The following is a 27,767-nucleotide window of genomic DNA, read 5'->3' as shown; positions in this document are numbered from 1 at the left end:
CCAAGCTTCCCTCCTCCCCTGCTTCTTCCCCCAGCGTGGCGCTTTCCGGCCCCTCCGCCCCGCCTCCTCTCACCGGCAGGCAGCGTGCCGTAGGTTGCCGACCCCTGGTCTATGCTAACAGAAGCACTCTTCCATCCGCACAGCTACGTCTAAACTAGCTGTTTTGCTGGCATAGATATGCCTGCTGGGGAATGTGTTTTCACACAAGCCTGACCAACACCGCTATGTTAACAAAACTTTGCAGTGTACATCCGGTCTGAGAGACTTAAAGAACTCAGTATGTTTAGCTTATAAAAAAAGATAGAGATTACTTAAACTGTAATCAAGTTCCTTCACTGGAATACACTTCTTTCCACTATAGCACACTATATTGTAACAAGCTGGAAGCTGAAGCTAGACATAGTCAAATGGGGGGGGGGGGGGGGGGGGGAGAGAGAAGTTTTTAAACAGTTAGGGCAATTATCCATTGGAACAAACTCCAAAAGGGAGTAGTAGATTCATCATCTCTTGATATCACCAAGACTGGAAGCCTTTCTAGATATGCTTTAGCCAATCAAGTTATTGACATTAATACAGAGATTATGGTGAAATGTAATTGCTTTGATATACAGGTCAGACTAAATGATCTAATGGCCCCTTCATGAATCCTAGAAATTAAAATCAAGTTTTCCTTCTGATTTGATACCAGATTAATTGTATAAAGAGCTTTACTTTTAAATATTTAAAGGAATATTAACATCAGTTTAATTGACTTCTTTTAAAAATGTAATTTCAGACAGAACACTTTAAATAGTAAACCCTAAAACTTTTTAAAATAATTTTTTTAAAGAAAAATATTAAGAGTTTTGCTGCTTCCCTATTTATATTTGTAAGGGACTTGTCAGCAAGGGAGAACCTGACTATTGAAGCTGAACAGCTAAACTAACTAGACACAAGGTGCTCATATACACAGACAAATGAATATCAATACTTTCACTAATTCCCTTCAGTTATAGTAATATTACACGTACTTATAAGTACAGTAGGCAGAAATATTGCATAAAAACGTAATTTTCAAGTTGAGTACATACCTTTAAACTAAAGTTTATGTTTAAACAGCAATGTTCTTTTGAAGTTAAGACCACATTAATTAAAGGAGGATGGCTTACCCTTTACTTTTTATGGGATAATTCTAACTTGTTTGTACTGCCCCACTTGCATTTTATAAATATATCTCCTGAACAGTAAAATTCAACAACCTAAGCCATAATTTAAAAAAAAAAAAAAAAACCTCATTTCTTTTGATTGTAGAATATATAAAGTTTTATACAGTGGATTCTATCAACTTCATTATCGGAAAGTTATTTTGACTTTGTTCTAAGTGGCGGTGGAAGAAGGCACGAAATTCATAGTAATGCTTGCTGCTCGCCTAACTCTGAATTTTCCTCATTATCCTTCCTCCATTAGTCATTCAAATACAAAACCTGTCCCCTTAGCTGACAGGGCACAACACTCGTCATCATCTCAGAGCTTTCTACTTAGAGTGCAAATCAATGACAAAATTTACACTGAGTTGCTTCTTAATTTGTTTTCTGTTTTTATTATAATTTAAAAATTCTATCTGAACTTTTTAATCAGCTACTGATTTTCAGGGGAATTATTTTTGAGCTAACAATGTGTATTAATATTCAAGCTGCATTTACAAAATTAAGTTGGCAGTTACATAGGCCACCTTAAAGAAAATAAGAACATAGAGGTGGGGCATTAAATACACATGAAAAAAAGATTCAGCTGTGAAAACTTATGAAGCCAAGTGTAAGGTTTTCATCAATTCACTGAAAATCCATTGTCTTAACTAGCTCAAATTTCAACAACAATGTATTATGTTTCTTGCTACAAATGAAGTATATTGGAATATATTATAAATAAATTGAAAAAAGTATGAGATGCTTGCCTATGCAAGTGTATATGAAGTGTATTTGCTTAGACACATTTTGAGATTGTGAGGCCTAAAATTATACCTACCTATGCGTTGGTTGTTGGGACCTGGACACCTATAAACAATTTTTCTGTACTTGGTCCTGTTTGCATGCAGAATATTGAAAAGTACATGAATGTGCACATTACATAGCAGAATAATCTGATTTTTATTGGGGGAACTTCTATTATATGGTAGATGGCATGGATAGCTATAAGATATGACTGTACTTCATTCGTGTGTGTCAATGTTCTTTTCAAGAGCCCTCAAAATTTTCTAGAGCACGTGCGCGCACACAGAAAAGTAGCACCTTGGGGGGGGGAGTTGGTTGGTCAGGGAATTATCTTGCTACTCTCATACCAGGAGACACATTTGCGGCTTGTGCATTTTTTTTTTTGGCACTCATTTACATTAGAAGGTAAACAAACCCTGCTGTGTCCGTAGAATTTATTCAAGAAACAAGATTCAACAATGCATGTCCCAGCTTTAGAACCATTAATAGGAATACACTCCAAGTTCACAAACCTAAAAATCTAACAATCCTAATACCCTGCTGCAGTTACATGCCTATACTCATGATGCTTTCTTGCTGAGGAAGCATGGAAACAATGTTAAGGAAACAAAAGCAGAAACTGGAAAATTGTTTTGCTTATGTTCCTAAATGACCACCTTTCTACAAAATAAGGTCCTTTCTCTTAGAAATACACAAACCCTGATCTTGTATTAAAAGACAGCTCCAAAGCAGTTTGTATGACTTCTTGCTGTCTCAGGTCATAAGTAGATTCTTTTTTTTTAAAGAAACTAATATGTAAACAAAAGAATGTGAGGAACAGGTTGTTAAAGTTTTAAATTCTGATATTTATGATAGGGCAAGAATATATAAATGCAGGTGGTCAGAAAAAAAATTACTGAACTTTTAAGAGAGATCTGAAGGAGGACTGTGTTGGATGCTTAGTGCATCGTAACAGAAGTCATTCCAGGTGAAGGGAAGGGGGGGGGTTAAAGATGCAAGAGTGGGAGGACTACGTAAACGGGGCAACAAGATCTTTGAGTGGACATGAAGACACAGAACGGGAAAAAAAAAAAAAAATAACCAAATGGTTACTAAATAGAAAGTTCTGGGCCCAGCAATCTAGCAATAGTGCAACTCCTATGCAATTCAGTGGGTGTGTCTTCATTGAGAATTTTACCATTGCAACTTGCATCAGTTTGATGGAACAGACCAAGCTGCAACCTTCTACAGCATACACTAGCCATCCAGTTTTAAGTCACACACTTCAGAGTTCACATGGCAAAACTCCTTACAAACAAGTAAAAGGCCTGTGGATTGCTTTACCTATCTCAAAATACTCTAAACAGTTCCCCATCTTGGCATGTACACATAATAAGCACAATATATATCATGGGTATATCTGGATTCTTCTTTTGCTTGTTCTGAAAGGTTCTGACTAGCATAAGGAGCCATGAATGTGCTGGAAGGAGAAGCTAAACCTTCGCACTTCCAGCAGCTATGGCAAAGAGTCAGCAGCTGTCTCTGCACCTGCTAACAGACCAACTCTAGTCCTGGAGATCCAATACTAGAAGAGGAGTTTATAGCAATGCTGTGGTTATAATTACCAGTTTCCATTTTAAGTCCTCCCTTTCAGTTGCTTAAAAGTTTATCAAAGTTTAACCATTTGACTAGACTTTACCACAGCTGCTCTCTGCCTCAGGACTTTTGTTTATTTATTTTTAATGTTTCATTGAAAACTCCTGTCACTTCTGAAAGTGATATTAGGTAGCTTTGCCAATTATATCATCACCCGTTGTGCACTCCCCTGTTCAAACAGGTGTAGTTTTTTTTTGGGGGGGGGGGGGTTTAAGAGCTCCCGTTCTTCCGTGCTTCAGAGCAGAGGTCGGGTCAACCTGTGGCACGCGTGCCAAAGGCAGCGCATGAGATGATTTTTAGTGGCACCCTGCTGCCAGCCAGGGTCCCGGCTGCCAGCCCCGCTCAGCCCGCTGCCTGCCTGGATGAACGGAACCCCAGGCCGGCAGCGGGCTGAGTGGGGCCAGCGGCTTAGCCCACTGCCAGCCCCACTCAGCCCGCTGCCAGTCTGGAGTTCTGTCCGCCGGCCCCTGTAAACGTGAAATGTATTACTGGCACGCAAAACCTTAAATTACAGTAAATAAAACAAAGACTTGGCATATCACTTCTCAAAGGTTGCAGACCCCTGCTTTAGAGTGGAAACCTGAAATTTAGCAGGGGAATAGTCCTGGTGTCAGAGGAGCACTTTTTGCTATCCCATGAAAACTATCACATGCAGTAAAGCTTGAGCATCTTACTACCAAACATGACATTTGCACTGAACATGCTTCAACCCACAGCGTACCCTAGCTACCACCTGCATTGAGCATGCTCCAAATCACCACTGAGCCTGCGGCAGGCAAAGCAGAGCTATACCTCTGGAGGGTTTGGGGGATTTTTTCTGGGGAAGAGGGTGGAGAAGAAAGAAGAAATGCAGCAACCATCTCCCACTTTGGCACAGAGGAAGATTCACAGGGTTGGAGACCAGAAGAGCATGAGTTCAGGTCAGAGTTTCTCCAGACTGGTGTTAGTACTTGGTAATCATTATGGCATGGGTATGAAGTCTTGCCCGGTGGCAAACAAATAGCATACATTTATTTATAAGATGAGAGGGCACAGAGGTTTAACCAAGTCACTTCTGGCAGAGCGGGGACTAGACCCCAGATCTCTAATATGGCAAGTCTCACTTAACCTCACTGTCTTTTAGAATGAACAGGTCATGTCTGCTTAACTATGGTATCCATAAATACTAGCTCACACTACTGTAGTCAAGAAATTCTTGATTCCAAATATTCCTATACCATCTAGCAAACAGTTATGCATGTGTGTTTTGCATCCCACTCAAGTTGCTGATCCACATATAGGGCAACTACCTACAACAGGGCATACTACTACTACCACCACCACCAGTTACTCAAATGATGAAAGTATGCCATGGAGCTGGAGGTCCTATCTTTTAACTTAGTGGATAATCCATCCAGAACCAAATATGATTCAACATTGAGTTTGTTTTCCCAGTATACTTAAAACAAACAAAAAACATATACACCATCCATCTAGGAAATCAAATATAAAAAACTACATTAAAAGAATTTACCAAGTCAACCATTCAAGCCAAAATAAAGGTTACCAGCGCATCCTTAATTCAGCCATTTTGCATGCAGGCAATGTGACACAGTGCTTAAGTAAATGATCACATACCAATTGTTCAAAAGGATCCCTGCCTCATTCAGTGCACAGAATGAACAACAAATAAAGCAGAGGACTGTAAGAGAAAGCATGTTCTCTTGTGTCTAAAGTATTGGATTAGGGCCAATGAGAGCAGAGTTCTACACTTAATTCTGCCACAGACTTCCTATGGGAAGTTGGGCAAGCCTCTGCTAATGCCTATGCACAAAAAAGGGAGGAGAGGGGAACAGTGTGTAGACAACCTTAATTTTGGCTGTTCCTAAGTTAAGTGTACTTTGCAACCTTAATTTTTTTTAACAATTTTTTTATTCAACTTTATTTCCAGCACTGCCACCTTTGATTTTGCTCTGAAACAGTGCCAACCAATCTCCTTATTGTTTCAATGTCTTCAATCATTTTCATTTTTTGTTCCTTCTTTGTTTTGTTGGGAAAGGGAGTGACTTTGGGGGGTGGGGGAGGTTACGTAAAATTTCTCTTTCCTGTGTTCCTCTCCAGGATCCAGAGGTCTGAGTGATTCAGGCCCAGGTCCTAACACAGAACATCCCTCCAGGATTCTCTATGCACACCACCCAGTTCTTCCCTTCACCTACTCTAATGGGGACACTGGAGAATGTACAATTTTGGGGGTGAAGAGAGAAAGAAAGCAGGTGTGTGCTTGAGCATCATGGTATGTACTGTACTTGGGAGAAGGCAGCATGGAATAGCATGTGTGTCTCAGGTAATGAATGATCCCGTTCTCTCATTCAGAGGTCTGGTGTTTGGGAGAAACATGCCAGATTTCTCTAACCTAGAGAAGGCTCCTGATCATTCATTCAGCTTTAGGAACAGAAAGTTGGGATGGCTTGCTTTGTTTACAAAGCAAGTGTAACTATGACTCATTTAAGTGTTCTCCTTAAGCTGAGTCAGACTCTTGAGGTTGTAAGCAGCAAAGTCCATGGACCATGGGGGGATTGTCTCCTCCTGAGTCGCTGAGGCATGGTTACCCAGCAGGTAGGGAGACTGCACCTTCCTTTTTGAGGCCTGTCAATTCCCTCAATTGAGTCCTGATCGTTTTTAAGGTGGAAGAATCTATTCTCAACTGACTCTCTTAATTGGATCGATTACTAGCGCAGCACTATAGAGACCTCAGCCTTACTGGGACACCTGCCAGTAACACTTTCCTTTTTGAAGGTGGCTAATGAGGCTCTGCTGCCCTCTCCTTCTAATTGCGATCAGTATTAAACCCTGTAGTCAAGGCCACGCAATCCTATATGGTAAGGCTTTGAAAAGCCACCCTACAACCTCTCCGAGAATGCCAGGATTCTGGCGTAGATGTTCTACACAATCTCTTTTGTCCACTCTGGGATTGTCTGAAGATTGTCTGGGATTCATTGCCTCAGGCACTAAGAACTGGCCACTTAAAACTGTTGGAATGGCAGACCCCACTTCTCTGGCCAATCCCCAAGACTGTTCACAGTGATGTCACAGGCAATGGTGAAGAGCCTGAGCAGCTATGCTCAGGACTATGGAGACCTGATGACTTGATGGTGAGAGTCAAGTCTATGGGGCTGACCCAGTAATGGCTCGTTTCAAACTGTTGCCAAGGAAGAGTCTGCAGACATGATATCCTTGAGAGCAATGCCAGAACACGTGGTCGGTGCATAAAAGCACTAGTCAAAATTCTGCTAGAAGACTCGACTGCGAGTCACCAGCCCTTGAAACAGATCAGTAAATTATTTTTACTGCTGGCTTAAGGTTCTGAAGATACCTGTTCCAAGAGGTAATTTCCACTACATGCGTCTGACCAAGTGGGTATTCACCCACAAAAGCTTATGCTCCAACACGTCTGTTAGTCTACAAGGTGCCACAGCACTCTTGGTCGCTGTTCCAAGAGGTCGCTTTCCTCTTGCAATGTTCTTTTTTCCTACTGTCTCTTTTCCAATCTACCCCTAGTTTTCCCTAAGGAATCTCGTGATGATTACAACAATTCATGACAGCTCATATGGATGTAGGATATGGCAAGAATGGCCCTCTTGGGCGACCAGACCCTGAATAACCCGAAAGAGAAACCCCTCTGGGTTTGTAAAAAATAGTCACTTTGGCCAACATTGCAAGAAGCATTAGCAGGCTCCAAAAAGATCCATTTCAAGCACTATTTAGTTCAAGAGGGACATATGAAACAAACCTCTAAAGGGGGGTATGAGAAAAGCCTTGAACTCAAAAAGGATATGTTCTGAAAGCTAATGGAGGAGTAACACCTCTGAGACTTTACCACAACATTATATAAAGTTTATCCACTCCTGTCTGAGGCTTTACTACCACCTATTTTAAAGAAAGATGTACCTCTTCACTGCCAAATTGAATGTTTCCAGTGAAGTCATCCATTAGATTCACATGCCCTCCCTATCCAACTATACTAAAAGGTAACAGCAATAGGGTAGAATTATGGTCTCAAGCTGTGGACTATGGAGTTCCTCTTGCAATTTCACAGAAATTAAAAACTGTACAATAGGAGTGTTAAAAGAGGAGGTGGTCCATGAAAACCTCTGAATCTCCCTTCACATAGGGGGTTGGTGTGTCTGGGGCAGCTTTGATATGGATATGGCTGTTTAGGTAGGTTTATTTTTGACAAAGAGTGTTAGCAAATCCTGGGAAATTCTGATGGCACTCCACGTTTCCCTAGCTCATGGCAAGAGTCAGAAAACAGGGGGAACCCTCCTGGCTTCTCTCCTGCCAACCCCACTACTGAGGGGAAAAAAACGCCCCAGAGTATCTTTGCTGGTGGAGAAAGGAACCAGGAATTGCAGAGGACAGGAAGCAAATGCTAAAACATAGGGCATTAAAGTGTCAGATTGGCTCTGCTAATGTCCATCTAGCTAATTGAAGGAGGCACACCCAGGAGTTGCAAACTGGTCAGCACAGATTTTTGCAGCTGGCTATGAACTACATATATGAATTGGAGGCATTTAGAGTACAGTTTAGTTAGCAGGCTGCACGGTGGTGGAAAAAATTCTTTATCCACAGCGATATAGTTCCAACCATATTAGACAGAATTTAACTCTGCTCTCACAGCAATACTACCAGCTCTGATACAGTCTGTTCCAGCACTGAATAAGCATATTAACTATTATGTATGTAAGTAAATACAAACAGTCCACACTACTTTGGACATCTTTCCAACATCAGAAAGAATAGCAGCTTCAGAACTGAAGACTGGCATTAAACGTCAACTGGGGACTGAGTAAATCAATCTTCTGCCAGTTAAAACTCATCAGCACAATAAAACATAAGCAACTTGCTCTAATGGAAATGGGCCTGGAGATACTCAGTACATTCCAAAAGAAAGAGGAATAAGCTAACAAAATGAAAAATTTTGAGTCCTAGTTTCTAAAGTAGTTACAACAAAAACGAACATCCCCACCCCCAGAAATATGATTCACTCTTTGTTGGTTAGAAATACACCTTTCCTCTTGCTAAGCATGATTTGTACTTCTGATCTGCCACGAAAAAGACTTTCCTCTTGCTGAACAAAGCTGATTTTGAGGACACTCATTGTTGAATACTAATATTAGATGCTTTGACAGAGCCTTAATGAAAATGTCAGATTATACCAATAATGAATACCTGCAAGTGTCTATTATTCAGAATATTAAGACTTAAGCCACCTCATTTTTAGACACTTAGCAATTTTCTCAGGCTGTTAAAAGATCAAGATACAACACAAAACAAATGTAAATAAATTCAACCTTCTTGGAAAAAAGATTAAATGTGCATTCATCGCACAATTAGTTGAAATACTTTAAAGCAGTCTGCATGGCTCTGTAAGCATGTCAATACATGTTTAAATAGCCTGAAAAAGACTGACCTAACAATCTACTCTAGGACCAACCCTAACAAACTGAGTGAGCACTACCCCTGCCACCACTCTCCAAAAGCTATATATTTCATTTCCATCAGCACATCTTCACTCACCAATTCCATACCTAAAAATCAGTTCTGTCCATCACCATCTCTTAGCAGCAGGAGAGCCTTGCAACCTCTATTCTCATTGCTCTCCTGGACATGCCACAGGGCCCTCTGCCTCCTGCACTCCTCCTCACCTGCATCCTTCCTCTTAGAGATGCAGCAGGCCAGAGATAATCCTGCTCTTTGCCGGTCCCCAACCCACCAGTCCCATTCTGGTAAGAGAGAAGTTACCCTGGGGCCACACTTCTTCCTGCCTTCCCCTTCCATTCGGTGACAAATATAGTGTCAGCGCTGCTCTGTTCCTTCTAGGGTCTTCCCATCCTCCAAAAGAACTGGCTCCAGAGACTGATCTGCTCACTCACTGCCTCCATTAAAGGAGCAACAGCAGTTGGGTACTTTGTAATCCCCCCCAGCCCCGTGCCTTCCCCTGTCAGAAAACTCCAACTCAGCACACTCTTCATAATAAAGACTGCTATTTGCTCTGGGTGACCAAGGTTTCTCAAGACCTGGTTCCAACAGTGTTTGATTTACGTAAAAATGCTTAATTTCAAAATTAAATCAAACACCTCAACCTTAGTGTGAGGTAAAGTAACAAAAAGCAAGGCTCAAATTTTAATGCCAGAAAGGATCATCATCTAATCTGATCTCCTATACAACACACAGGTCATATAGCACTTCATGCAGTGACTCCTGCATTAAGTACAGTAACTTGTGGCTGAACTAGAGTAATACCTTTTAGAAAGGCTCCTACATGGATTTGAAGACAATATGAAGAGATGATGAAAACTGCACCCAAACTAATTGTTATTTAGCCAACATCATTAATTACCATCACACTGTTCAAGTGTGCCCCTTATTTGACTTTTCCTAGTTTCAACTTCCAGACACAATCTTGTTTTGCATTTTCTTATTAGGTTACAGACATTCCCAGTATCAAATCTCTTATTCCTTTGTAGTTTCTGTGATCAAGGTATCTCAGTCGTCATACTGAGCTCCTCAGGTCTCTCAATGAATAAAGTTTGTTTTCCAAAACTTGAGTTATTGTAGCATTTCCTTGAACCCTCTCAAATATTTCAACATCCTTTTAAAAGTGCTAACATTGAAAATGGACACAATATTCTAGGAACAGTCTCACCAATAGCACATACAGAAGTAACATCACCTCCCTGATCCTGTTTCAAGACTAAAATTCTGCCCTTAAAATATTATAAATTGTTGGCTTGCTAGTTGTGAAGCTCAAGTGCCAGGGTCTCTTTTCAAAGGCCAACTCACTTTCCTTCAAAATATCAAAAGCAAGATATACCCTGCAACTAATTTGCATTAACTTGAGGCCTCATCTCTGGCAACTGAGGATTCAGGTGTTTCAATTTTAAAGGCTGAATCATTTCAGGTTTGAGTAGCATGCTTACATAAGGCAATGAAAGTAGAGATCACTGGAAAAGTTAACACAAATAGGAGCAGACACACTTCTAGTACTCTTGTTATACAATTTAAAGTTCAGTTGCATTTCTCTACTGACCCATTAATACAATGTCCTTCTTAAAACTTTATAGTAAAAGCCAAAGGGGAAGTGAGGTGTGAACTGCACTAAGAGCCTCACAAAAGCTAAGCTCCAATTAAAAGGTCTGTACACATTCCATTCCTTAGCCACAAAAAACACCATCTTAAAACACAAAGTCATACCAGTATGATATTACAAGCAGTTAATTCAATTCTTCCTCCAAAGGAAAGAAGAGGTAAGGAAACCATGTCAGGCCTTTAGATCAGAGGAAGGACATTAGATTGATTATAGAGGCCATCCCCACAAAAATTTAGAACGTGTCTTGCTTAACTTGCTTAACCAGTTTCTAATTGAAGACAGGAATGATGGTCCTTTAGTTAAAGCATCGGGTGGGGATTCAGAAGATTTTGCCAGCTCTGGCACAGATTTCCAGTGTGCGACCTCAGGCAAGTCAACCTCTGCATTTCTTTAGCTACAAAATAGAAATACTTCTGTAACTCAAAAAGGTATTGAGGCTAAATTCATTAATTATGAAGTGCTCAAATATCACTGACAAATGCTATTTAAAAGCCACTAGATAGCAACATGTAGTTGTATAAAGACTACACAGATCAACTTTTTTTTAAAATGCAAAGCTTTTAGGTTAACACTGTAAATGTGTTATAGTACATAGAGAAAGGGAGTGGATAGCCAGAATGATAGCAACAGGACCACCAAATAGATGGTTTCTAAAAGCTTAGAGACTAACTTTACGCCTCTTCCTATTTGGGGGACACATACTTTATAAGTTTGGGCAATTCTGGGCAATTCAATTTTAAATGGAAACAAGCTTTTTAAAACAATTGCTTGTGTCTTCTTTTTAATCTATTATAACAAGTGAAACCTCAAGCTCACCATAAGCAAACGACTGGAAATATAGTTCAGTACTTCACATATAACTTAATTGAATTTACAAGTGAAACTAAGGGCTTGGCTACACTTGAAATGTTGCAGCAGCTACAGCTGTAGCGCTTCAGTGTAGATTCGACCTAGGCCAACGAGAGGAGCTTTCCCATTGGCAGAGGTAATCCACCACCCCAAGAGGCAGTAGCTAGGTCAATGGGAGAATTCTTCTGTCCACCTACCACTGTCTACACTGGGGGTCAGGTTGGCGTAACTATTTCACTCAGGGGTGAAAGTTTTTCACACCCCGAGCAACATAGCTATGTCAGCCTAAACTTTAGTGTAGGCTAGGCCTACATTTCACTGTCTTGGGGGGACTCACAGCAGAAGAGAGAAAAAATTAGAATAGAGAAATATGATTGTAATACCACAAAAATCAATAGGGGTGGCCATCGGCAGATGTAATATTTAAGACTACTTAGCTTTTTTTTTTGTTTTAATTGAATAAATTTCAAAGTTGACAATCCCCTCTGAAGCTACACTTTAAAGCAGGAGAAGGGAGTTCAAATCTCTGGATGCTCACTGCAGAATGGTTAATAGTAGATATAAGTACTGATGTACAGAATGAAGGCTTTAGTAAGAAGCAGAAACTAAAAAGGGGGATGTGTGAAGCAGTTAGGGTTCCACACACAACATACCTAACAAAAGCAAGGAAATTAAAAGTTAGGTAGTTTAACAGTATATATCCTCTTCTCATTTACCCCCAGACTCGCATCTTACTACACCTCTACCCCTGTATAACGCTGTCCTCGGGAGCCAAAAAATCTTACCGCATTATAGGTGAAACCGCATTATATCAAACTTGCTTTGATCTGCCAGAGTGTGCAGCCCCGCCCCCCCCAAAGCACTACTTTACCGCGTTATATCCGAACTCATGTTATATCGGGTCGCGTTATATCGGGGTAGAGGTATACCATAACTACAGTACACCACAGCCATGCACTCAAACCTTAATTATGCCCCTCAGACTACCCTCCACTACAAAACCCTTTACCGATCTACCATCACCTCGCACTATCGGATGTGAATGCTTGTGTCAGTTGTGCAGGGATGAAATAGCTGTGGAAAGGGGAGAGAAGGAAGGTTGGAGACCTTTGGGGAGCAGAGCTAAGCTTGCACTGCATGGTCTGTGGCATGCAGTAGTAGTGGTAATGCTAAGGTATGTGCCTGAGGGTAAAAGAAAAGAGGTTATGTACTGTTCAGCAACTTAACTTTTCATTTTTTTGCCTTTGTAGATTTGAGTCAGGCACATGGTACAGGACATCCCTACCTGTTTCACAAAGATTTTTGTATATTAAATTCCTTGCATTTTGGTTTTTGGAATGTTTAAGTGAGGATTTGGTAATGCATGAAGATGGAGTTAAATGGTGGATGTAAATGTAACTCCCAATGAAGATTTTCTGCACCAACAGCTGCTATACATTAACCATTATTGCCATGTCTACACTACCAGCATTACAGTGCCATAGTGTAGACACTTCCTACAGCGACAGAAGGGATTTTCACATAGCTGTAGGAACTCCAACTCCGAGCGGTGACAGCTAGGTGACAGAAGCATTCTTCCATCAACCTAGCTACGTATACCCCTGGGGTTAATCATCAGCACAGCTACACTACTCAGTGGTGTGAATTTTTCACACCCCTGAGCATCATAGCTATACCAACCTAACATTTAAGTGTAGACTAGGCCTACAGGTCAACAGCTGCACTTAAAAACCTCCTGTTATACAACCATAGGGCACCCAGTAAAGTTTTTGCAGAAGTTTCTCATTAACTGTTTGTACATAAATATTTTCTTATTACAAATAACTGCCAAAAGTGACCAAAAATCCATTAAAAAAAAGATGTACATGTTGCACCAGTTCTATCTTCTAGAACAGGGGTCTCAAACACGTGTCTGCAGAGTTATTTCCTGTGGCTGCCAAGCTCCCCTCACTCCCTGCCCCTCCTCCTCCTCCCCAGCACGCCGCGTTCCTGCTCCTCTGCCTACCTCCAGGCGCTTCCCACCAGCAAACAGCTGTTCGGCAGCGCTTAGCACCTTCCAGGAGGGAGGAGCCACGCACTCAGGGGAGGAGGCGGAGAAGAGGCGTGGCAGGGGCGGGGATTTGGGGAAGGGGTTGGAATAGAGGCAGGGAGGGGGCAGAATTGGGGTGGAGACTCTGGGGAAGGGGTTGGAATGGGGGCGTGGCAGGGCCTCATGGAAGAGGTGGAGTGGGGGTAGGTGGCTTTTGTACCTTTATATGAAAAGGTGTCAGTGATGTGGCCCTCGGGCTAATGTTACTAGTCCTCATGTGGCCCTCGTGGTGATTGGAGTTTGAGATCCCTGTTCTAGAATATACCTCTCCTCTAATTTTGTGTAGATACATGATCTTTTATCAACTGAATAAATGGACTGCCAGGAAAATTTTCAGACAGCCCTATTTCAAACCCTTCCTCTTAAGTTATGAAAAGAAACCAAACTGCATAAAAATTTCAAAGGGTTTAAAAATGTGATGTTTCACACCAAAAGGCTACCTACTTTTAGAGACAAGCAGGGATGTCATGTCATATTAGGCCCACGTTAGAAAGCAAACCTAACTATGGAATAGCTACTAGAGCTATGTGAAACATTTTTGCTGAAATAAAATTTCACAGAAGTATGCTGTTCCCTCAAAATGATTCAGCTTTGAAAAGACACATTTGGTTCAAAGTTTACATCAGTAAGGTTGAAAGAGACGGACTTTCCTCACCCTCTATAGAGTAGCAGTATTGGCTTGGGATGCAAGAGACTCAGGTTCAGGTCCCCGCTTTAATTTGATGAGATGAAAGACTTTGCTCTGAATCAAGTAGAGTGAAGACTTGAATCTGTCTCTCCCACATCTCAGGCCAGTGCCCTCACCAGGCTATAGATACATGCCCTATTTCCCAAATCACAAAGCTCAGGTTTTGATCAGAAAAACAGGCTTTTGACAATTCCAGTTGTGATAACATTTGAAGGGTTTGGTTTTCATTCAAACGTGGAATGAAAGTTTTTGCAAAATGGAATTTTCATCCTCCAGTCAGCTCTAGTCATTAGCAGAGTGCCTCCACAATAAGGCAAATTCTTTTTTACAGTTAAACATTTCTAAGAAAAAAATGTCCTTTTGTCTTCACCTTGTATTATTTCAACTGAAGTCATTTTAAGTTATGTTGTTTACTCTTTGCCATTTATTTAGTTTCATCAATTAAAACAGACTAGTTAGTTTCAATTTGTAAAATACAGCAGGGAGTATGTAAATCTCCAAAATATTGTGTTTGCTAAAAAATTTAAATTCAGTCATTTCTATTGATCGTAAGAGTCTGTAAAAACAGGGATTTACCAAAACTAAGTTCTTGGTCCAAATCAACCTGATTTCCCTATAGTTTTTATTTGTTTATTTTTGAAGATGGCTATGCCCCACAGAGTTGCTTATACCAATTCCTATCTCATAGGGATAGTGTACATCTTCCTCTAATGTAAAGATGACCAGAAAAGGGTTGGTTTTGAGTTGGGTTTGTGCCTTTTTGTTTTCTTTTAACGTAGAAAGGACGTCTGAAAGTATAGGGGGGTGGGAGTGTTGCTACAGAATATTACGCATTCAAGTTTGATTTTCCTTAGTTTTGCTGGAAGAATTCTTTAGTGTTTACTGTGAGATTTCACATCTTAACTGAAGGAAAAAGGAGTGGAATCTTTAAACAAATTTCTCTCTTCCAATGACTTTGTAGCGGGGTGGTTACCTGCTCCTGGCCTGAAACGGGATAAAAGCTAGCCCTTGGAGAGGGCTGGAGCTGGGAGCCTTAAGCTGGGCTGAGTGGGAAGCAGGTTCAGCTGGCCCTATAAAGGCTTGAGACCCCAATCAGGTCCCAGCTGGCCCGATAAAGGCTTGAGCCTGGAGCTGAAGCAAACACTCTCTCTCTGCCTTTAGAGAGAGAAGGGCCTGGCTGCTAGGGAGCGTACCTGGTACCTAAGATGGAGCAGGGCTGGGGGAAGGCAAGAGGAGCTGGGGAGCTCCGTCCAGGAAACCCCCTAGGCTCCAGGCCTAGGGTAAGGCCAACTGGGTACTGGGGTTGCAAAGGGGCAGCCCACGGGTAGGCAGAGGCAGCAGGCCCAAACCCTTTTGCCAATGATGAGTGGCTTACACTGCAGTCTGCCCCAGTGAACAGGGGCTAGATGGAGACTGGGCAGTAGCCAAGACTGAGGCAAAGTGGGGATAGTGGGTGGGGGTTTCCCTGGGAGGGGGAGACCCGGAACTGTGGGGGCACTGCCAGTGGGCAGCACCAGAGAAAGGGGCTGGGAGGGACATTGGGTCAGTGGCAAGGCGGATCAACAGCCTGCAGAGGGCGCTCCAAGGCTGGGAGAGCCAATTCCTGAGGACAACCAGCAGGAGGCGCTGCAGGGGTGAGTCTGCACTGCTACAGACTTCAACAGATGTCAAAAACTTTAAAGCTTTTAACATGGACAAAAAATCCCATCCCATCCCCTCTCAACTGCACAGCATTTAGTTCATCTCCAATTGTGATGTCAATTTCACTATTCTTACCAGTTGTCATGAAGTCTTCCATGATTGACAAGACCTGATTTTCCAATGTGTTTTATTAATTAATTAAAAAAAAACCACACACACCACACACACACCACCATAGAATTTTGGTGTTTTTTTTTTTTTTGTGGGGGGGGGGGGGGGGGCGAGAAGAGAAGTACCTCTCAGTTCTTCTCTATAAATAACAAACAAGCAACAAAGGGTACAAACTTATTTTCTCTCCCTCCCTTTTCAAGTCACCTTTAGAAAGCCAGGAGGACAAATGTCACTTGAGGACCAACAGCAAGAGAAAAATATAGGAGTTTATTGGGAAAGAACAATTAGTTAACAGTTCTTCCTCCACATTTTTTTAAGTTATTTGTCAGACACTTTCTGATGTGCGTGGGTTTTTTTTTAAAACAGTAATATGGTTGGGCTCCTTAAGTACACTTTGATAACAGACATGTAAACTTTGGTGTGTCTCGTAACCAACAATGGAAACACATATGCAGGTGGAGTTCCCCCTCTGCTCCAAGTAGAGATTGCACACAGACACTGTACATATTCTAAACTTACTCACTTCCTGGGATTTAGCAAGCGTATACATAAAACTATAACATCAGTCTAAGCTCTATCAACACTGGCTGCTCCTAAGAGGTTGGGGTTTTTTGGGGGGGGGAAGGGGGAGGACCTCTCCATTCCTGTCCCTTATACCATTTACTTGAGAGAAGCACTTTCACCCCCTCTCATATTCAAACCATGTACATACCAAAGAAGTGCACCAGCTGAACTAAGCCAACTGTTTTTAAAATCTATTTAGTTAAACCAATGCATTTCTCTAGTACAGACAACGCCTTACATTGTAGCTAACTGGACATACCTGACCAAACTTCAGGGTCATTTAGCAAAAATACTTCTGCATTTCTACACAGACCTTAAGAACCTGACATCAGGATGACTCAACAGAAGAGTCCTGAATCCCTACATATTAACGGCCATACTGGTCAGACCAAAGGTCCATGTAGTCCAGTATCCTGTCTTCGACAGTGGCCAATGCCAGGTGCCCTAGAGGGAATGAACAGAACAGGTAATCATCAAGTGATCCTTTCCCTGTCGCTCATTCACAGCTTCTGGCAAACAGAGGCTAGGGACATCATCCCTGCCCATCCTGGCTAATAGCCATTGATGGACCTATCTTCCATGAACTTATCTAGTTCTTTTTTGAACCCTATATAAGGGTTTAAGAATCTGTCACTGCTACAAAGTTTGTGGGCACTAGTGTTAAGACTATTACTACCATATTTCACAACCTTTCCTGTATCCTATGGAATTCCATCCATCCAGCCACACATCTTTCCTCATTTCTCCCCTTTTGTATTCTCCCCCGTTTTCTTGCTTTTTGCTGTTTAATCCTTTTATTTTGCTGCAGCATTTTACACATACAAAAGGACTCAAAAAAGAGAAATTGAGAGAAACTAGTCAGTTTTGTACCTGCAGCACCTTGCAGATGCAAGCTAATTAAATCCTGATCTACTTCCCTATGCAGGAGGATCAAAGCACTTATTGCAATAAATGCGTTAGCTGCTGACTGTCTAGTTTCCAAGGTTCATCTAAGCTGTGTTAAACAAATAGGAGCTATTATATTTTTATGTACAGAGACAATAAAGTGATTGAAAAAGGAGTTGAGTATATATTGGATACTGAAGGCAGTAGAGAACTGCCACGAATGCAGCAGTCAGTCTGCATATAACCTCCTCAGTATGGGAAGGCAGCCAACTGTGGAGCTGTCCATGTGCATTATGAAAAAGAAACAAAGGGCCTGTAGCACCATACCAATTCAGGGACCTCACTGTAGGATAGTCAATGACTGATGTCACAATCACTGTCAAGACAGACTAACGGCAAAGCATTACTATAAACTACAATATTTTGTTACAGTATAATACTGTTGCATCATTTTATAACCCTAGTGCTCAATACAAAGAGGCCTATCGCAACTAATCCTCCCCACAGAACATTAACTCAGATTACTAAAAATTAAACACAAAACAAGAATAGGAAACTCCAGAAGTCCATGAGGGATTTATCTATTGCCAATCTGTTCTATTCATATTTATTTTACATGGAAGAAACTCTTTACGGTGACAGATAGTAGTGCAAAATCTTGACGTAGATAAAAATCCAAACAAATCGAAAAGCAGGACATCTGCTCAACCTCCCCATATCATCACATTCACTGCATCCATTAATCTGTTTGCATGTTGTCTCTTTAGACCATGTCCAACGATAAAAGCTTATATATGTATAGCTTATTTGAGTACTGCAAGGAAGTAAGATGTACCAATATAAGACTCCTTTATAGCAACATGACTCCATTCCCTAGGGCAGAGGTTCTCAAACTGTGGTCCGTGGACCATCAGTGGTCCATGAGTTCCATTCAGGTGGTCCGTGGATAGTTCCCTCTAAGGTGCGCGCCTGGGCGGCTGCACACAAGAGAATGAAGGGCCACCTACCTAATTAGTAGAGCCACACAGGCGTGGCTCTACTAATTAGGTACCTGGACCCTGGAGAAGACGCACACGCAAGGTGAGGTGGTGGCCTTAGGGGGGATTATGGGGTAGGGAGCAGCAGGTGAAAAGAAGGGGTGGGGGAATTTGGGATATGCAGGGCTGCGGCGGCCAGAGAAAAGAGGCAACTTTCCCCAGCTCCAGGACTGTAGCTACCAGGGAGAGACCCGCCTCCTTCCCAGCCTCATCTCTGTGGCGGGGAGAGACCCCCCCCTCCTCCCAGCTCCAGCCCCGGGAGGGCTGCGGTTGGGGAGAGAGGGAGAGACCCCCTGCCGCGGCAGCCCTCTAGCTGGGACCGGGAAAGACAGGGGAGAAAGGGCACATCCATCTCATTATAAAGGTGAAGACTAGTGATACTAAAATATGAGTTATGTGCTTTTATTTGTTGGGGGGAAAAAAATGTTTATTGTTTGTTTTTTTTATATAGCGCTTTTATCCAAAGCGCTTTACAATAGTTAGCTAACTTACAAACAACATTTGGAAAGCTCATTAAGTGGTCTGCCAAGACTCTCAGCAATTTTCAAGTGGTCTGTGGGGGAAAAGAAGGATGAGAACCACTGCCCTAGGGGTTGTATCGGGATAGCTATATTGATAAAAATCCTACAGCCCTGACAGTTATACCAGTACAATGAATGTGTTTAAACCAAGCGTTATAGTATAAATTCTTCAGGGCAGGGACCTCATCTTCATACCTATCTGCAAAGTGCTGCAGCCTAGTAAGTGCTATCAAAAATTTTAAAATATCTATATAGAAGAGGTACTGTAGTCAACCAGCATGGTGGCAGTTTTTAACCTTAGTAGGCCCTACGTACCTGTATGAATTTTGGTCAAGGTGCAATATCCCATCAAGAGATACAGTAACACATACAAGAGAGCTTCATACTATGTCCAATACATATGCATGCAAAGCAGGATACTTAGCTCTCAAGTGAGGTCATCCTGGGATCCTAAGTTAGGGGACAATAGTGAAAAGAAAAGCTCTCCTGCTGCCAGCAACTAGGAAAGTGTAAAGAATGGAGTCAATTTACCAAGACTGAAGGGAACCCATCTATATACCAGACAGAACTAGGGTAGAACCATCCAGAGAAAGGGAAATCACTTCACAGAATGAGTGTCCCAGGCTGGAAAAGGGCTTGATTTCAATGAGAAAACCTGATCAAGAACAAGTTGTAGTAACACTGGAAATCAGTAGCTAGAAAAGCATTAGGGACTTTCCTATTACTATGAGTTTTAAATGGAAGACACTTAGATACTACATTGATGGGCAGTAGTATGGAACCTATAGATAGGTAATTTAAGGAAACACCAACATCACTTATGGATGAATTTTTTTTAACCTACTTGAAGCAATATAGTAGTGCATTATTACAACTGAAAGATTTAAGAAAGGAATTTCTCCATTTTTTAGTTTGCTTACTTTATAAATTTACAGTACTTTGTATAATCCTGTATAATCAATTAACCCCCAGTCATTCAATGAACTCCACTATAAGAGTCATGAGTCAGTGTAGAGCCCAACTAACTTCAATGGGGTTCCTCACAGGCATAGAGATCCGCCCATGCAGAGCTTATTACAGGATCAGACCTTTAATCATTTTCTCATGATTGCATGGGTTAAACAAAGGAGGAAAGAAACACTTAAGGAAAAGAAAAAAAAAATAGGGGAATTAGTGCTAAAAAACACATAACTTGGCCATGGGATTTGAGAGTAGGTAGAACACCTGAAACTATCCCGGAACCATGACTAGATCATCGTAACCCTTTAATGATGGTGAACACAATAGATTTTGATTCAGCAGAAGCCAAATAAGACAGCACTTCACAATAAAACTCCTCACTCTATTCAGTAAAGCTCCTCCAGCACTTAGGAGGCAGGTGGGAAAGGGTAATTCTGATCACACAGGCACCTGAACACAGGCCCTATGAAATAGGCCTATTTAAAACAACATCTTTCATTCCTGGTCAAAATATCAGCATATAGAAAAGCAATTCCAATACAGTCATCTAGGCACAGCTTCACACTCGTTTAAAATTGCTTGTACAAAGGCTTCCCTTCAAGACACTGCCCCAGATCCCATTTTAGAGCCCTTGAGGAGACTAAAAATTGGTATTAGCAAATACAAGTTTTGAAGAGCTTAAAGAGAAAATTATGAAAATATGTCCACTTCAGTAAAGGTGACAGACTACAAATAGTGCTTTAATTATTTAAACCTAGGTCAACGTGATCTTTATGTATGAAATACAAGATTAAAGCTGAATAAAGTTACCACTGACTTTTCAACTAGGTTGTTTTGTCCATCTTAATTTTTTCTTGAGGCAGTAGTGGATCTGTTGAAAGCAAACCTGCAGAGAAATTAATTCAAAATATTGCAGTAAATGTATTTACAATTAATAGGAAAACTGTTTCTTGTAATAAAGCTACCCCATGTTTCCGATGAAAAAGAGAAACAGCAATAAATTTAACAGTAAAGATGTGAAATTGAACAATAAAAATGTGAAGGGGTGAATTAAGCAGCCTGTTGGTATCTAATAATCAGAAAAATCAAGGGAGCTTTCAGGAACTAGACAGAGGGTTAAAACCCATCACATTTCTCTGAATACAACTTTAAAAAGTCAGCCTGCTTAAACAGATGCTTTATGAAAACCTGAGCGTGGACAGGAACTACTGTCTCCACTCTTAATTCTTAACATACACTGCAGGAAATCAATTTAGCTACATAGCACAAAATTGTGCAAGTTCTTAAGCTTCTATCACTTCAAGCAACCTTATGAAAAGTTTCTATGCTGTAGTGTGTGTATTGAGAATTTCATTTTTTCCATTTGTATGCTGTTGAATCAACTTAGTCAAAGGTATTAACTTCTTGATGTTCAGGATACAATGTAAACAAAAAGACACAGAATACCTAAAAATACATGCAACAGCATACAGTTTAAAGGAAATCCTCAAAAAGCACGTTTTTCTCCAGTAAATGCTATGTCTTCTTGCAACAGCTTCCAATATTTACAGAGACCTTGCTAGTTACTAAACACTACAAGTGAAAATTGGACTGTGAACTCATTTGAAGGCTTTCAAAAACAGCTTAACAATTACTGCGTGCGGGACATTATTTATGCCTCTACTGAGGGGATAGTTTATTCAAATGTATATTGATTCATGCACAGTACGATACTTACAAAATCCAAGACGACTGTACAAGGTGTTAGTTCAGTGTAATTTGTATTTTCCAGTTTGTTTTCCTTGAAATAGCCCGAGTCCTTGAAGATACTACATCAGTAGCTATTTGACAGAGTTCACCTCTTAGAAATCAGCTACCCATCCTTCTCGTTTACAGCCTTCACAAATCTATTTCCAAAATTTCCCAAGTCTGATTTAAGAAGCTTGTTCTATCTTTTTGCAGCCTCTCCTCTTTACTATTCCATGTACATCCCACTATAACGAGCATCAGCTCCTGATGAAATAAATATACCTTTTATGACACCAAGAGTAAAACTGAAAAGCCAAATTTCACATCTGAACTGAAGAACATTTCTAAGCTTCAGCTCATAGAGGCATCTGCAAACAATGGCTATCTGGATACCGCCATATTGATTGTTGGCAACATTATACCAAAAAACTCAAATAAAATATAAAAGAAAAAAGGAAAAACAAAGTTCTATTAGTCTCTTCATTTAGAAAATATGTTTCATTGCAAAATAAAAAAGGCTGTGTCAGAATATTTAAAAAATAAAATAAAGGTAAAAATATCTGCCATGAAATTCTTCAGCCGTGTTTAAACAGAACCAAGGATTACATTTAATGCAATCTAAAACCAGTTGACAAAATCAGTTATGCATATGACTCAAACGTATCTTAGCCAGTGCCTGAAAAGTTTTAATTCCAAGAAAAAAAGCTTTAATTTTGACAGCAGAAGTATGCTGAGAAATTTAACCAATTATCCATTCCATATGGACAAGTGTCCACGGATGAGATGTCTCGTACTTTTGAGTAGAGAAATTCAAGACTTCACAAGCTTTCAATTTACTTCTTAGACGTCTTCTGATGGTTTCAGAAGCCTTTTGAGTAGGGCTTGACTGAATAAATCATAATTCCAGGTCGATGTCCAGTTATTTTTCGCCCTCTTCAACTGAAGCAAAGGCTGCAGGTCAATGTCCACCTTCCTCCCCCTCCACAACAAACTGAAGGGAAAGGCTCTAAATATCCAGGATAGCCTTTATAATCCAAACTGCCTACAGGAGGGGGGGAAAAAAAACAATCAGTTTTCCTTTCTGAAAGTTCAATTACATACTGTATTTGCCTATAAAACTAATCTCACATCTTTTAAAAAAATGCAGTGTTCATAAGTAGCAATTCAACCTTCATTCACATGACAGAGAGAAGAGGAACAACGAAGAAGCAGACATTTCCTAGTGAACAGAGCACAATATCAATAAATATGCTGTGCACGCTGAACTTTCTTCTTGTCCTTATACAAACAGACGTTTGCTCCCCCTTCTAAGAGAAACCAACCAGGAAGCCATACAGTTTTCTCATTTTCATAAAAAAAATGTGTTACACCAAAAGAGGAAGCTGCTGAGCCTAGGTTAAAAATGCCAAACGAGAAAAAAAAAAACCCTCCAGACATTAGAGAGCTACCTGGGAAATCCCTCCAGCACTCCCACTAGGGAAGAGAAATAAACAGGAGTAACGAACGCACAGGCTGCAGTCGGGATTAGCTCACACGCCAACGTGATAGCTTTGAACTGAATGCGTTTGTTTTTAAGGCAACGGTGGAAGCGTATTTACTGCCACCCCCACCCCCCAGACACACACGCACAGTGGCAAGGAGACATTTCCCGGAGGGGTTCGCCTTGAGGCTTCGCACGCTGGATTGGTCTAGGAGATGTTTAAAATCCTCACTCGGGGTCTATTGCTGCCCCTCAGCCAAGCACTTGCGGCTCAGCCAGCCCCCCCGCCAAAGCCCTGTGTTCAAACCCAGAGGCCACATGCGCCTCGGCTGCCCAGGCGTGGGGAGAGGGACCACCAACAATGAGCCGCCCGAAGGGGGGGGGGGGGGCAGGAGAGAGGCTTCCCGTGCTAGGAAGTCCCCGCCCCCCGTGGGACCCACTCGGGAACCCGAGCCCCCCCACCAGGCAGCAAGAGGATCATTCCTGCGCCTGTTACCCCGCAACTCAGCCCCGCTCCCCTCCCCCATACCAGGCCCCCAGCCCCAGCTCCCCCTCCCCGCAGGGCGCCGCCGGGCCCGGACCCCCTGCCCACCACCGCATGGAGGCCACTAGCCCCCTCCACAACGGGGATTCCCCTCCACGGAGCTCCCTGCCCCCGCCGCGAGCGAAGCCTAGAGCCCGTCTCCGTCCCCCTCCCGCAGCCCCTCGGGCCTGCCCCGGGCCGTACCCGGCTGGCTGGTCCCGGCGGCGGCAGGCAGAGAGCAGAGGGTCCCAGATTTGAAAGCTCCTTTTGCCGCTTCTCCACACACAGTCACACAACTCGCCTCGCTCCCAAAATGGCGCCGCTCCGAGCCGCAATGCTCTGCGCCCAAACCTCGCGAGAGTCAGCGCGCCTAGCCGACGCCGCGGGACGGGCCCCAGCAGGCCAGCCACCCGCAAGGAAAAAGGGGAGGAGTTTCAAGAGGCGCCAGCCCACGCCGTGGAGGAGTTTCAAGGAACCCCCGCCGTCTGCTCCGCCCCTCCCCCACCGCGCCACCTGAGCCAGCGGGGAGCCCCCCGTGCTGTGACGTCACCCGGAATAATCCCGAACGTTCTGAGAACAGCTGAGGGGGAATCCCCAGCGCTCGCCGCTTGCCTCTGATCTGGGAATGCGGAGTCCCCGACCGCGGCTCACCCCAGTGGGGCGCAACAAGGAGAGTTTATTAATCCTAATTAATAGTATCCCTCGTGACCCCACTGTCTCTGGTGTTATATCACCTGGAGACTCCCGAGCAGGAGCAGCCCGGGTACCAGGCTATGCTGTGTATTGCGCTGACTGTGGAGAACACAGATCGTTTTCACTCTGTGATTGAGGGACTCGGTGACATTTGAGAGCAATCTTTAGTTCTCCACGATAGTGGAATTTAGTTACAATGCATCTCTGCGGTGATAGACCTATTAGCGATGAGTGAGTTAAAGAGAAAACAGACTGCGGCTAGCAGTACAGGGTTTTGTTTTTATAATATATAACCAGTGGGCAAACATAGAGACCTCAAAGTGTTATTTTGTTAAAAATCTGATTATTTTAAACCAATCTCATGGGAGGGAGGGATGGGGAGTGTGCTTGACTTGAGTTGTGAACATTTGGAGTTGGCAGTAGTGATCTGGGTCTGCCATCATCGCAAGCCAGCGGAGCCTAGTTATTGGAAACTACCAGGCTCAAAGACAACCAAAAGTGACAGCCTTGGAGAGAGTATAGAATCAGACTGGATGAGATATGAATTCCCACTAAGTTTTGCATGGGAGCATTGCTATGGCAAGCAGCTGATCCCTGGCTCCATTCCTCCCTGCTCTGGTTCCAAATACCCTACAATGGAGAACAAACCCCACAGAGCTGCAATAGAGGAGCTTCCATGTGGCTCCAGGGAGGGGGAGAGCATAAGACATGGAACTAGCATTTCTCCCCTCTCAGCCCGCTCCCAGTAGATTCTGTATTCTCCTCAGCTTGCATTAGTGGAGGGAAGAATGTCGCCCTTAAGCGAAGACTGCCCATTGTACAATAGTTTTGTAATGTGAGCAAATGGGGACAAATTCATTTTCATTTCATCCATCAGCACAATTTGCGGTGAAAGACAATGCACTATAGTAGAACCTCAGAGTTATGAACACCATTGATACGAACTGACCAGTCAACCACACACCTCATTTGGAACCAAAAATATACAATCAGAAGCAGAGATAAAAATAAATAAAGCAAATATAGTACAGTACTGTGCTGTGCTAAACATAAACTACTAAAACATAAAGGGAAAGCAACATTTTTCTTCTGCACAGTAAAGTTTCAAAGCAGTATTAAGTCAATGTTCAGTTGTAAACTTCTGAAAAAACAACCACAACATTTTGTTCAGTTACAAACATTTCAGAGTTACAAACAACCTCCATTCCAGAGGTGTTCATAACTCTGAGGTTCTACTATAATTCACTCTGCCATATAAACCCCTTTTAATTTTGTTTCCATCTATTTTTCCTGTTGCTTTTCTTCAATAAGGATCTTGCTCTGAAAAGAATAAGATAGAACGTGAAGGAAGCAATCATTGTCTTCTCCCATCCTGTTTAGTTATTCCTCATTACGGCACAACATATTTTCTATCACTTCACTGCACACTTCTCAATCACACATAATCACAGCTTTGTGCACCATGCAGACTCCATGGATTCATTCATGACATACCTTAACACAGAGGTGGGCAAACTACGGCCCGCGGGACTGTCCTGCCCGGCCCCTGAGCTCCCAGCCAGGGAGGCTACCCCCGGCCCCTCCCCTGCTGTCCCATGGGCAGCGCTCTGGGCAGTGGGGTTGCGCGCTCCTGCAGAGCAATGTGGAAGCATGTTTGGCTCTGGCCAGGCAGCACGGCTGCCAGACATGCTGCTCTGAGCGGCATGGTAAGGGGGCCGGGGCCAGGGGGTTGGATAAGGGGCAGAGGTTGGGGGGGCGATCAGGGGATGGGGAATGAGGGGGGTTGGATAAGCGTGGGAGTCCTGGGGGGCCTGTCAGGGGCCAGGGGTGTGGTCAGGGGACAGGAAACGGGGGGGTTGGATAGACGTGGGGTCCCGGGGGGCCTGTCAGGAGGCAGGGATGTGGATAAGGGTCAGGGGGCAGTCAGAGGACAGGGAACGGGGTGGTTGGATAGGGGGTGGGGTCTCAGGGGGCAGTTAGGGGTGGGGGGTCCTGGGAAGGAGCAGTTAGGGGACAAGGAGCGGGGGGGTTGGATGGGTCGGGGATTCTGAGGGGGGGCAGTCAGGGGGCGGGAAGTGGGAGGGGGCAGATAGGGGGCGGGGGCCAGGCTGTTGGGGGAGGCACAGCCTTCCCTACTCGGCCCTCCATACAGTTTTGCAACCCCAATATGGCCCTCAGGCCAAAAAGTTTGCCCAACCCTGCCCTAACACCTCCAATGCCCCTAAAGCAAAACCATACACATACACCAGTCTTAGAATTCAGCTACAGTCATAAGAATTGCCATACTGGATCAGACAATGGTCCACCTCTCCCAGTATCCCATCTTCCCACAGTGGCCAAAGCCAAAGCTTCAGATGGAATGAACAGAACAGGGCAATTAGCAAGTGATCCATCCGCTGTCATCCAGTCCCAGCTTCTCGCAGTCAGAGCATAGGGTTGCATCCTTGACCAGCTTGGCTAATAACCATTGATGGACCTATCCTCCATTAAGTTATCTAATTCTTTTTTTAACCCAATTATAGTTTTAGCCTTCACAACATCCTCTGTCAATGAGCAACATGGGCTGACTGTAGATTGTGTGAAGAAGTACTTCCTTCAAATACTTCCAGTCAAATACAAAGTTAGCAACATTCTTTCTTTGTTATATATCCTGCTTGCCAAATATATTAGTCATTTTGTGGTCAAAAATGGGGCGTTCACAGTGTTTAGCTTAATGGTGCCTAGGGTTACCATACATCCGGATTTTCCCAGACATGTCCGGCTTTTTGGGCCTCAAATTCCCGTCCGGGAGGAAATCCCAAAAAACCGGACATGTCCGGGAAAATAGGGAGGGAGGAGCCAGTGGGCCAGTGGTGCTCGACCGGGGGCCGGGGCTGGGGCCAGGCCAGGGCCTGTGGTGCTCGGCCGGAGGCCGGGGGCCGGGCCGGGGCCGGCAGTGCTCGGGCAGGGGCCGGGGGCTGGGGGCCAGGGGCAGCGGTGCTCGGCCAGGGGTCGGGGCCGGGCCCGGGCCAGGGCCAGCGGTGCTCGTCCAGAACCAGGGCCGGCGCCCCAGGGCAGGGAGACGCCTGGGCCAGAGCCTCTTGGCCTGGGCCAGCCGGCCGCCGGAGGGAGCCGCTCGGCCAGGGGGGCCGGACTGGGCCGCGCTGCGCCCTGCCCCACCCCACCCCAGTCCCAGCCCCAGCCCCAGCCCCAGCTTAGCTGCTG

General features: G+C 43.3%; 1 protein-coding gene across 2 annotated transcripts in view; it reads right to left on the bottom strand.

The window, feature by feature from the left end:
- The window catches only part of GPBP1 (GC-rich promoter binding protein 1), a 65,936-nt gene extending 41,705 nt beyond the window's left edge, over positions 1 to 24,231 (bottom strand). The window contains exons 1-3 of one of the 2 annotated variants that reach the window (XM_034773977.1): positions 24,075 to 24,231; positions 21,857 to 22,909; positions 20,957 to 21,025 (exon numbers count right to left, since the gene is read on the bottom strand). The gene's annotated coding sequence lies outside the window, so the exon portion shown is untranslated. Of the gene's footprint in view, positions 1 to 17,049; positions 17,181 to 20,956; positions 21,026 to 21,856; positions 22,910 to 24,074 lie in introns of those variants that run through there. The other variant, XM_034773978.1, reaches the window with a different exon arrangement.
- Positions 24,232 to 27,767: the final 3,536 nt, after the last annotated feature.

This window comes from Trachemys scripta, chromosome 6 (assembly GCF_013100865.1).
Source record: "Trachemys scripta elegans isolate TJP31775 chromosome 6, CAS_Tse_1.0, whole genome shotgun sequence".
Lineage (NCBI taxonomy): Eukaryota > Metazoa > Chordata > Testudines > Emydidae > Trachemys > Trachemys scripta.
Note: the sequence above shows the minus strand (reverse complement) of the source record. Positions and strands in the feature narration are given on the sequence as shown.